This window comes from Grampus griseus (assembly GCF_964374135.1).
Source record: "Grampus griseus genome assembly, chromosome: 5".
Lineage (NCBI taxonomy): Eukaryota > Metazoa > Chordata > Mammalia > Artiodactyla > Delphinidae > Grampus > Grampus griseus.
The window spans coordinates 121,350,600-121,363,451 of NC_138998.1; the positions used below are offsets into that span (position 1 = coordinate 121,350,600).

Genomic DNA, 12,852 nt, shown 5'->3' on the forward strand with positions numbered 1-12,852 from the left:
TTTACATATACTTTTACTTTTTCCTCTTCCCTTGAATTTGTTTTCTCCCACACTCAAAAATTTGAAAGAAAAAATATTTTTTTAATTGGATGAGAACTTGAAAAAGAAAATCAAAGCCTGCTTTTATTGATGCACTGATAGACTGACCCGAGATTTGGAAGGGGTGTTTTGTTCATACAATACTCATCATCAAAGCAAACTGAAAAGACAAAGATGTCTGAAATGGCTTTACACTGACATGACGCCTTAATTCGTTAAGGAAACGGACTGCTCACTAACCACCTTCTCATTTCATGTTTTTTTACAAACTCCTCTCGTTTCTTGATGGAGGCTTTCAGCTCAGAAATGGCCTTGGCAATCACCTTCTCTTCAAACGGGGGAGATTTTGCCGATGCCTAGATTCTTCTCGATGCCCTTTCCCCCCAGCATCGACGGTGTGGAGAAATATAGACGGTCTGTTTTCTTGGGACTTGACGAGGGAACATTCGACAGCTTTTCAGTTCATCGCATCCACGAGGGAGAAGACAAATCGGCGGGCTCCGGCGTACACCGTGGACAGGGTGGCAGGGTTTGTTGTGGCCTTAGCCTTGCCCACCTCCGTGCCAGCCTCCTGGATCCACCCGGTGTGGGTAGTCAGCAGGTCCTGGGGAAAGTCCACTTTGGGGGTGCACTGAGATCAGGGAGATGATCCTCCCAGCATGGCCGCCAATGACAAGAACGTTGACTCGAGCCGGTCCACACCCTTCAGATCGGCAGCAAAAGTGTTGGCTTGGACAATGTCCAGGGTTGTCACCCCAAAGATTTTACTGGGGTTGTAAACTCCATGTTTCTTGAAAACTTCTGCTGTGATTGGGATGGTGGAGTTAACTGGATTTGAAATGACGCAGATCATGGTCTCGGGGCTGTGCGGGCACAGGCAGCAGTCAGGGTGGCCAGGATTGTAGCGTGGGTGTTGAGCAGGTCGTCCCGTGTCATGCCTGCTTTTCTTGGGACTCCCGCGGTAATAGCCACATTGTCGCAGCCCTCCGGGCAGTCTGGCAGCTGCCCAGCTCCGAGGTGGCCTTTCACCATCGCTCTGGTCTCGATGTGGCTCCCATTGGCAGCCACTCCGGGTGTATGAGCAATACCGTGGAGGGTCGGGCGGCTCACCAAGGGGCCGCTCTTCAGGAGAAGCGAAAGCGGCTGCCGGATTCCTCCAAGCCCCCAGCACGGTTGCTTTAGCACTGTTCTGGGCTGAGGTGCCAAAGCTGCGGCGGAGAGCGGCGCCCGCAGGCCAGGCAGTGGCAGGCGGGGCGCGAACCAGCACGGGAAGGAGCCCGCGAGGGACAAAAGAAGAAAGAAAATTTGATATTTCTATTTTTATTTACTACTATATTGCAAAAGGAAAGTCTCTGTAAGGAAACATGTGACTGAACAAACTTTGTCCCTTGTAATCCTTACCTGTTTTGTTTTACCAATGTAGTCCAATAATACTCATGTGTATTTACAGATGCAAAGGTAAGTACAAAGATCAACGTGGTTCAATAAACCCGTGACTGCTTAGAAAATTATTAAGTAATTTGGAGGCATATGTTATATTGCTAATGATTATTTAGTTATTACAGAATTTTAATGTTAAGATTATTAATATTTTTAATATAACTTCTTAACAAATATCTTCAGCAAGGTAGAAAATATTATTCCAGTTTTTCTGCATTAAAAGTAAAGTCATAATTTGTTCCCAATAAAAGGCACCAATGTTCTTTGGAGAAATGGCTGAGTCTATATTTGGGACAAAGTACAAGATAAGCATGTAATATGTTGTTCTAGGAAGCAAGTATGTGTTCAAATTCTGATGTGAAAGTGTGAAAAGGACAAGAAACTAGTGAAAAGGTGTTCCCATGGGCCAAACTTAATACAGATTGTGTATTTAAAAAAAAAAGAAAAACACAGAAAGAAAAATTTGAATAACAAAAGTTTCCATGGATCCATAATGATTTTATTTATTTATTTATTTTTTGCGGTGCGTGGGCCTCTCACTGTTGTGGCCTCTCCCGTGTGGAGCACAGGCTCCGAGGCCATGGCTCACGGGCGTAGCCGCTCCGCGGCATGTGGAATCTTCCTGGACTGGGGCACGAACCCGTGTCCCCTGCATCGGCAGGCAGACTCTCAACCACTGTGCCACCAGGGAAGCCCCATCATGATGTTTTAACAAAGAAGGAAGGAGGGTAAAGAGAAAGCTCTTCTTTACTGGACAATGAAAGCTAATATGCAGTGAAAGAATGAGATAATTGGAAAGATCACTATCTTGCCACCTTTTGTGCCATAATCATCAATGAAGCTAAACGACTGGGTAAAATGTTGTTGGAGAACAGGATATTTATAAGATATTTACCACATCTTAAAGTATCACCTTACAAATTATTGATGGCAAAAAATGAAAGATTTTCTACAATGAAGAAATCTGGTGGACAATACCATATCCAAGTGATTCAACTTAGCACAAAAATAACGAGACACAATTACTTTATGTATTGATACCTACGTATGTGAAGCAATGAAAATACATGTCATCTCTGTAATGCTTTTTGCAATGAAGCTTCATCTAGTTATAATCATGAGGAAAAATCACACTTATCCAGATTGTGTGATATTCCATATTAGAGGCTGATTATACAAGTGGACAATGGTTGACCTGCAAACTGAAGAATGCCACTTGCCGTCTGTTTCTACAAGGATGAAGTCACTAGCCAATAGAGTCGCTGACCTTTAACACACCCTGAAAGGAGTTCAGGGCAGAGATCAGGAATGAGGCACTCGATGCTCTGGGAAAATCTGGCTGAACAGGGCTTCAGATAGATATTTTCAGAAGAAAATTTAAGGAACACAATTTCTTGCATCTTCTTATACCTAGGAAAGCAGTAAAATCACTAATGGAGACATTTGCTCTTCATGACTAGCATAAACCTTCTACTGAGATGTATAATTGATTGCAAGTACCCCCATCACCAAAATCATGTATATACTGACCTCCTTCCTCACCACCTCTTCAGAACAGTCCCTCAGAGCTATCTGAGAGGCTATATCCCGGGCTACAGTCCTCAGTAAGCCACAAAGAAAACTGAATTCACAGCTCTCACATTGTGCTTTTTTTTTTTTTTCAGTTCACAGACCATCTATAAAAGTAGAACTTTCACCCACAATCTGCAACAATGAGCCCAGGAAGTCAAATCATTAACAACAGTATGACTTCCAGTCCAGAAAGTCAACCTACTATCTTTCCACAAGACTTGCAGCATATCAGAATGTTTCTCTAGCAACCAGTCTAGGATAGTTTTATTTTTTTATTTTTTTGCGGTACGCGGGCCTCTCACTGCCGTGGCCTCTCCCATTGCGGAGCACAGGCTCCGGATGCGCAGGCTCAGCGGCCACGGCTCACGGGCCCAGCCGCTCCGCGGCATGTGGGATCTTCCCGGACCGGGGCACGAACCCGTGTCCCCTGCATCGGCAGGCGGACTCTCAACCACTGAGCCACCAGGGATAGCTTTTAAATGCCTTTTCGGTTGGTCTACAGAGGGAGTCTAATGCCTGGAAATTATTAAAGTGGTGAGATAGGGCTTGCCTGGTGGCGCAGTGGTTGAGAGTCCGCCTGCCGATGCAGGGGACACGGGTTCGTGCCCCGGTCCGGGAAGATCCCACATGCCGCGGAGCGGCTGGGCCCGTGAGCCGTGGCCGCTGAGCCTGCGCATCCGGAGCCTGTGCTCCGCAATGGGAGAGGCCACGGCAGTGAGAGGCCCGCGTACCGCAAAAAAAATGTGGTGAGATAAAAATCTAAATAGGGTGGTAGAAGCAGAAATTTAAAAGTATCATAGATGCTTTAGAAAAATATATTAATAGTTCATATGGAGCTATTGATATTTGTGTCAAAGGAAAGTGAATTTCTAAAAATAGCTTCTGGGATTAAACTACATGGAAGAATATGGTAATATGGAAAGAAACAGGATTCTCCATTTCTACTGTGAAAAATTGACTGATACCGCAGTACAGAGTTATGTTTATGTTGAAGGAAGAATTTACTAATGGTAATAGTGAGAACAGTATCAAGGAGTAGTTTTATGTATTTATCACTGAAGATTCTAAAAATTCTTTTTTTTCATTGCTTCTTTCTCTATTTCCTTTCCTCCCTCCTTTCCAGCTTTCCTTCCTGCCTTCCCCTCCCTCCTCTCCCTACCTTCATTTTTGTTGTTCCTTGTTTTCTCCCTTTATCCTTCCTCATTATTTTAAAATTTATTCATTAAAACATAAATATTCATTAAGCATCTATACTGTGAAAGTTTCTGTTTTCTTTCTGGGTCAGTAACAGTCTTATGAGTTAGCTTAACACTGGAATTAGCTATTTGAGTTTCAGATCATGAAGTCAGCTTGTTCAATCTGATAAACTACCACTTCATTTACATAAATGATGAAAATATCAACTTTATTATTAAGACAAATTTGAAATGAATGAATGAATTATTTGGTGCAATAAATAAGCCTACATAATTAAAACTATGACCTAAAGATTATTACAATCATCTGTCAAAAAATAAAGCATGTGTGCATGGTTGTGTGTATGTGTGGATATGTTTGGTGTGTGTGTAGGGTACCAAAGCCAATTATTGTATTATCAGCCAATTCTTCAGAACTAACAGCTGAGACTTGGACTTAATGACATTTTGAACTTATTTCTGCCATTTGGGATATGTTTGCCAATGTTAACTCACATTTTCTTTTTAAACCTGTTTCTTCCATGTAATTCTTCATGACTGTATGAACCATTATTGATATTATTTATTTCCATTTTGCAGGAATGTTTAATGTTTCTTTTCTTTGCTTCTTGAAATCTAATCACTAACCTTGTGAATACCATATGTTTCTCCTTGTCTTTCTCTGGGGTAAAATTCTAACGTCTGTTCTAGGGCATACAGATTTTTCCCATTGTTGCCAAACACATTACAGATATTAAAATTGTGTGTAGTTCATGTTCCAGTGAATTGAATTAGCTTATCAGCTGAATGGTTACCTATTCACTTGTTTTGTGAAGTAGAGCTAAAAAGCTTAGGTGCTCGCAGACTGAAGGTGAATTTAAGGACATGATTTAAGCCTTGCAATAGTACAGAAAATAAGCAGTGTGTAAAAATGTGGCTGAATTTCTTTTGCATGTGATAAATGTTGATTTTGTTGTTGTCCTTGTTCTCTCTGTAGTTCACTCTCTGTCATTTCAAAGCATTTAGGCTATTCTGTGTCCACCATAACTGGGAATGGAAGTTTTCAGCATTAAGGGCCACAAATAACCTTCCCAGGATTTCCATCCCCAGGGTGGCAAAGAAGCCACAGAATGTACCTGTGGCTTTAGGATTGGTATGAAAATAGCAGCAAGAACAATAGAATCTGAATAAAGTCAGCAGATAAGAAAGAGGAATATTTCAATGATAACGTAATGAATGAATGACTGAAGACTAGATGGGATGAAGAAAATCTCAAAATTCCCCTATTGAGATATTACATCAAGGATTAAGTGAACCCAGCAAAATCTCAGCACTGGGTAAAAACCCTAGATTGAGTGAGTTAAAATTTTCAACCTCAGTGCTATGGGCATTCAAAATAGAAATCAAGTTGAATCATCAGGAAAAAATATGTTATTTCTTTTATACAGTTGAATTTGTGTTGACATTCATACCTACAAATGTCAAAAGAGAAAACAAGCAATAGGCCTTTAAGGCTTGTATATTTCTTGCCATATTTTAACTGTGCTTCCACTTTGACATGCTGAGTTACTATTCTTTGAAAAGACACTAACCTGGCATTATTTAAGTTTTTATCAAATGACCAAACTTCCTTCTCACTTATGTACTAAACATTTCTTAAAATATTTCATTGTCACTTGAAATGCAAATTATTTAAGTAGTAACATTTACTATGAAAATTATGTTCTCTGGTTTCATCATACGGACTCATTGTTTAATCCTGGTTTCAATTCGTAATTGTTGTGTGATCTTATTAATCTACCTCTTCTAGTCTGTTTCCACCTCTCTGATATGAGACTAAATATAACACTTCACAGCTATTTTTTTTAATTTAATTTAATTTATTTTTTTATACAGCAGGTTCTTATTAGTTATCTATTTTATACACATCAGTGTATATATGTCAATCCCAATCTCCCAATTCATCACACCACCAGCCCCCACGCTTCCCTCTCCACAACTGTTTTTTAAGAACTGTAAAACTAATCATAATAGTAGTAATGGTATTAAAAATAGTACTGTAGAAATAATAGTAATAGTGGAAATAGTAGCAATAGTATCAAAAGGGGAAAAAAGAAAACAGTTAAAATTTCTGAGCAAGCATTGTGCTAAGCATTTTCTCCATGAACCACGGTAGACATTTTCTAGGGTTTAACTCATTTAATATTCACAGCAACTCTAGAGGTAGGCAGTGTTTTACCCCATCATATAAATTAGAGAATTTAGCTTCAAAAGATTAAGCCACTTCCTTATACTACCCAGATGATGCATGTTGGCTATAATTCACATTTAGAGCTTGCTTTCCCAATCACCATACATGATATAAAGGGAAAAAAGTAGGTCAGGCAACAAACATGAGCTCTTTCCCTGACCTCTACAGTAGTTCTCAAACTTTGGGACATCAGAAATATCTGAAGGACTATATGATGCCAATGATGCTGCTGGTGCCGCGATCACACTTTTGAGAATAGCTGTTCTAGATCAGATATGTGAAGGAACCCATGACGTTATAATGTGGCCTTGCTGAATGAAATGTAGGTGCTACTTATACATAGATAAGTACAGACTGTCACCTAATTTGAGGATATCATTGACAAAATATTTTCTGTTGTCTGAAATTTCATCATTAGAAAATCATTACTTTCCACTATTATATTTTCTCAAGTGGAATTAATATTTTGGAAGATATATAGTATCTATTCATCCAGTTATGATCACTTCAGTGGACAAAAGTGTAATACAAAGATGAATAATATATGACCCTTGGCTTTAAGAGTCTTAAAATCTAGAGAATGAAACTAAATCTATAAGCAAATAATGCAACAAAGCTTATAGACCTTATGCAAAAAGACAACAAGTATATATGGCATCAAAGCAGAGGATAATAATTCTACCTGAGTTGGAGTATGCAGTGGAAAGTTGAAACATTGAAAAGTAGAATAATTGGATAGAGGAGCTGATGTTTCAGCTAAATGTTGAAATCCAAGAATTTATACTAATCAGATAGAGCATAGGAATCAGGTTGGTAAAGCATGGGATGGAGGGCGCATGTTATAGTAGATGACTGAATAGCTAGGCAGGTACCAGATTAAGTATAGTTTTTTATTTATTTATTTTTGCGGTACGCGGGCCTCTCACTTTTGTGGTCTCTCCCGTTGCGGAGCACAGGCTCCGGACGCGCAGGCTCAGTGGCCATGGCTCACGGGCCCAGTCGCTCCGCGGCATGTGGGATCCTCCCGGACCGGGGCACGAACCCGCGTTCCCCGCATCGGCAGGCGGACTCCCAACCACTGCGCCACCAGGGAAGCCCAAGATTAAGTATAGTTTTATGTATCCAACCAAAACATTTGGACTTCATGCTGATCACAATAGTGAATTTCCAAATGTTTTTTGATCAGGTATGAAATATCTGCTTTGTGATTTACAAGGAATAGTCTGATAGTTTGCAGGGTTTACTGACCAGGAAGCAGATCAAGGTTAGTAATATTAATTTTATTAATAAACTAATCCTGAGAAATGAGGAGTTCCTCAAGTAAAGAGGTGGCAATATGCATATACAGAGGGAATAAATTTGACAGGTAGTCAACAAGAGAGAGTAACAGGACTTTTTTGTTTTTATTTTTTTTAATTCTATGTGACTAGTGTAGCTAGAGACTAAATAAAGGATGAATCAGATTTTGGCTAAGAAATTATACAAATCAGTGGTTCTCAAACTTTTGTTTACTAGAATCTTCTGGGAACAACTATTAAGACTTTCGGTACACAGTTCATACCCCTTGCAATTAATCCAGAATCTTTGGTAGCAGCTGTAATTCCCACATGAGCCCAAGGTCCAGCCCAGTTAGGTATTCACCATTATTATAGATAATTGTGCCATTTCCTAGGTAGGAAACAGATATGTAATGTGGATAAGACTGTGCCAAAAAAGAATGTAGAGAGAAAAATAAATTGAAAATATAAGAAAATAAATAACAGTGGAATGAATGACCTGGAGATTTTAGGATGAAGAATGCAGGTGGAGACACTAAAGTTCAAATTTAAAAAAGATATAATTCTTGAAACTAAAGGAAAGGAGGTAATGAACAATTTAGATATAAATACAATCTCACTGAAATAGCAGGGAGCTGGAATGTTCATGCACAATTGCCTCAATTCACTCTGCTAAGGAGTGGCTGTGCTGCCTGCAATGACAGAGGAGAAAGAGAAAATTGGAGTAAAGAACTTGAGGAAAACATTCTCAGCTATTGAACTGTATAACTGGGCATAATTGGTAGTGGGGTGCTGGTAGAAATTAGGAATTTCTAAGTGAGAGAAATCATTTAAAAAGGAGAGATCACCAATGGAAAGTGCCTATTTGCTGTTATTTGCTCTAACCATGAATTCTTTTCTTACTTCTGGAAACCCCTCTGTTTTTTTAAGCATTACATTAAAAAATATAGTGTGCTCATGTTCTCATATGCCTTGTTCTTTTGGTCAAGTTGTATGTCCAGAATTAAGTACCTGACCCCACTGAAACTAGTTACAGCCCTTCCCCAAGGCTTTTGTAATTTGAAATAAGAATAACCAGGAGTCATTTTTTTCTCTGGTTTGAGGTTCTAGCAAATGTGAGACTTGGATTCTGTGAGACTGCTTTCTTCACCGTGTGGGATGGATGGTCTGAAGTCAAAGCTGAAGAAATGCCAAAAAAAGAAAAGCACTAAAAAGAAGACAAGATCGGGAGGAAAGTTATTAAGATGTTCCAGCTCCATTCCTGAACTTCCTGTTTTGTGGTTATCTAATCTTAAATTGGAAGTATACTGTTGTATCCTGGTGTATGTCAAGAAATAATTCCTTTCATTTTGTATTTTCAAAAAGATAGCTATCAAAAATGTGTAAACCTTATAAAACTGTAATGTGGAAACTACACTTCCCAATCCCCTGCAGTAACTTGAGGCCACGTCCACTAGAATATAACTGGAAATGATGTGGGTTTTTTCCAGGCCAAGTGAACCAGGAAGCATGGATGCCTTTTCTACCCTCTCTTTTTCTTTAAACTTAGATGAAGAATACTCTGAAGCCCTTTGAAAATGCAGAAATACAAAAAGAAAATAGCCTAAATCCCTGAACTTTCAAGTGGAAGAAAACAGTTAAGTGAAAGTTACAGCTGCTACAGATATTTACAGGATAGAAAAATAGCCCTGATCGTGTTAAGTTACTGAAATTGTAGAATTTATTTATTATAGTGACTAGTGTTTCTCTATCTGCCTAAATGATGCACTAAGACAATTTGGACTTAACTACATCATAACAAAGAATTTCCAGTGTGGTAGTCATTGTTTTGTTTGCTAAATATTAACAGTCTTTAGGAAACATAACACTCTAAATTATCCCCTTGTAGGACTAAGTGATCAGTTCTGGCCAACAGTTATCAGCAGAATTGACTTATATCACTTCCCTGTAAGAACTTTAATTTGCATTGTGAAACACAATTGAACTTTTTTTTTTCCTATTTCTCCTTTCCTTTGGTAACTCTACCTACATACATATCTGATTCTTTGCAGTTGTAAAACATCACTTTTTCATATATTACTATTTATATTGTGTCTCAGAGCTTTATTTTAGAATGTTTCTTTTGCTATGTCTTTAAATTCATTAATATTTTCTTTTGCAGTGTCTAACCTGATGATAACCCCATCCACTATATTTTTCATCTTGAACATTGTGGTTTTCCATGCTTAAAGCTTTATTGGCACCTTTTCTAATACCTTCCATGTCTCTCTAAAAATTTTCATTCTTTCCTCTAGTTTCTTGAATATCTGAAATAAATTATAATAACTGTTGCTAATGTCCGTGTCTACTAATATAGCATATGTGTCAATTCTGTGTAGGTTTTGATTGATAGATCATTCTTTTCATTGTGGAGAGAATTTTCCTACCTCTTTGTATGCCTGGTCATTTTAAATTGAATACCAGACACTGTGAAGTTTACTTTCCTGGAAGCTGAATTTTTATTTCATACTCCTTTAAATAATATTGTGCTTTGTTCTAAGATGCATTGAAGTTACTTGAAAACAGTCTGATGTTTTTGGGTTTGCTTTTCAACATTGTTAGCTTGGACCAGAGCAGAATTTATCTGAGGTTTCAACTCAATGCCCATGAATTATGTTGGTTTCAACTCCAACGGGTGGGAATTGTCAATATTCTCAGACAGGTGTGAGATCAAATCACTATTTCCTCTGATTCTTTCAGGTTTTTCTTCCTGAGCCTCTTGCAGTTTTTTCATATGTCTGCTGAATAGTCAAATGAGGTGATCTGCAATTTTCTGGAGTTCTCTATCTGTGCGTACCTCTCCCCTCTGGTGTCCTGTTTTGTCACTTCTAGTGCCCCTGCTTCCCTGCACTCTCAGCTCCATCTTCTCAAAATGGGAAATCCATTAAACTCCCACCTGGGATCCCCCATTCTGTGCTGTGATACAGAAAGTCTTAAGTCTTGAACCCGTTACATAATTTGCAGGTCCATTGCAAAAGGAAGGTGCAAGAACCCTTGTTCAAATATTATGAAGAATTTCAAGACAGTGACAGCAGGCGCTACACCAAGTATCAGACTGTGCAGCAGCACCCGTTTCATGGCTGTGAAGCCAGCCCTGCTCAAGGAAGTGATTTAGGACAACACCAGTGCTCTTCTAGTTGTTTCCATATGTCATGGTTTGTTATCCTTCATTGTCCAATGACCAGTGATTTTTTTTTTTTTTTTTTTTTTTTTTTTTTTTTTTTGCGGTACGCGGGCCTCTCACTGCTGTGGCCTCTCCCGTTGCGGAGCACAGGCTCCGGACGCACAGGCTCAGCGGCCATGGCTCACGGGTCCAGCTGCTCCACGGCATGTGGGATTTTCCCGGACCGGGGCACGAACCCGTGTTCCCTGCATCGGCAGGCGAACTCTCAACCACTGCACCACCAGGGAAGCCCTGGCCAGTGGTTTTAAAAACACATTTTCTTTTATTTTATTCTGATTTTTAGTTTTTTCAGATGAAAGGAAATCCTTTCTTTGTTACTCTCCCTTGGTCAAAAGTGAAAGTTCCCCTTACTAATCAATGTTTCAGTTACATAGCGGCCTTTTTACCTTGAAATGACGTTGGTATAACAATTATTTTTCTTGGATCTTAGCAATTCAGTTTATCGAGCAATACTAGATAGTAAATAACATTGTTTTATTTAGTGTTCATTTAAAATCTGATACATATAGCTGGATTACTGTCTTTGGTACAGCTATCAGAATTATTTAAGAAGGGGATTTGTATTTGGTTGTGATAAAATTTGAGATTTCCTGAACAGATGTACTGTTTACTGTTGCTCAAGTACCTGGATAAAAACTAATTGCAGACTTTCTATTTAGATGAACAGATATTCTGGTTGTCTGGTCTTGGAAGCTACCTCTAATTAAATTAATTAGAGCACAAATTAAAAATTTCATTTTCTGCAGGAACTTGATAGGTGACACAAATAAGTTTTGAGGGCTAATATAAGGTATTAATGCAGAGGAGTGTATGGATGACTGAGGAGCGGGCATGCAAAAAATGTGTCATTTTTTTAAAAAAAGCTACAAATGTAGCTGTTGATGTGAAAAATAATCATAAAAATATTGTACAGGCCCAAAGTATATGATATCCATGTGTTTCTTTCTGAGTATGGGTTCTGTTTTATGATCACTGCCTAAAAGCATTGTTATTTGAGTTTTTTTTTTCTTTTAATCAAGGAAAGTTTGTTCAAAAAGAATGATATAGAAACATAAAATAACAAATTATAATAAACTGGAATGACTCTAGTTGAAGCTGTGCAGCTGTGAAGGAAGGTCAGTGCCCACAACTGCCCATACCTCCATCACATATTGATGGTCCCTAGATGAGAGTATATCAAGTTGTTTTCTTAGAAATCAAATGGATAAACCTTTGCACTGGACGGCCAGCTTTTTTTTTTTTTTTAATATGAGGATGGTTAAAGCATTGCATTTATAACTATTCTTTCTAATATAGTAACCACTAACCACATGTGGTTATTAGGTACTTGAAATGTGGCTCATTCAAAATACGATCTGCACACCATATTTTATAGACATAGTAAAAAGAAAAGGTAAAATACATTGATAGTAATTTTAGTATTGATTCCATGTTGAAATGATATCAGCATTAACTTATATATATTATTTATATTAATTTTTCCTTTTTTAATGTTTCTAATGCAGATACTAGAAATTAAAAATTGAATATGTGTCTCCCATTTTGTTTTAATGGACAGTACTAGGTTCAAAACACTTGGGCATTAGAGAACATCAGAGAATAACAATGCATAGAGCATGGTGGCAATGAATTATTTTTGAACTCTCAATTTTTTGAGATTGAACCAGAAGTTTTTTTTTCTTTGTTGTTTTTTTTTTGTTGTTGTTGTTGTTTTGTTTTTTTGCGGTACGCGGGCCTCTCACTGTTGTGACCTCTCCCGTTGCGAAGCATAGGCTCCAGACATGCAGGCTCAGCGGCCATGGCTCACGGGCCCAGCTGCTCCGTGGCATGTGGGGTCTTCCTGGACCGGGGCACGAACCCGTGTCCCCTGCATTG

General features: G+C 38.7%; 1 pseudogene across 1 annotated transcript in view; it reads right to left on the minus strand.

Annotated features, from left to right (window-relative positions):
• Window positions 1–254: 254 nt before the first annotated feature.
• Window positions 255–12,852, minus strand: part of LOC309823194 (malate dehydrogenase, mitochondrial-like) — a 29,215-nt pseudogene continuing 16,617 nt past the window's right edge. Inside the window, exon 2 of the transcript in view lies at window positions 255–1,353. The product of the transcript in view is annotated as a malate dehydrogenase, mitochondrial-like (transcript). The remainder of the gene's footprint in view (window positions 1,354–12,852) is intronic.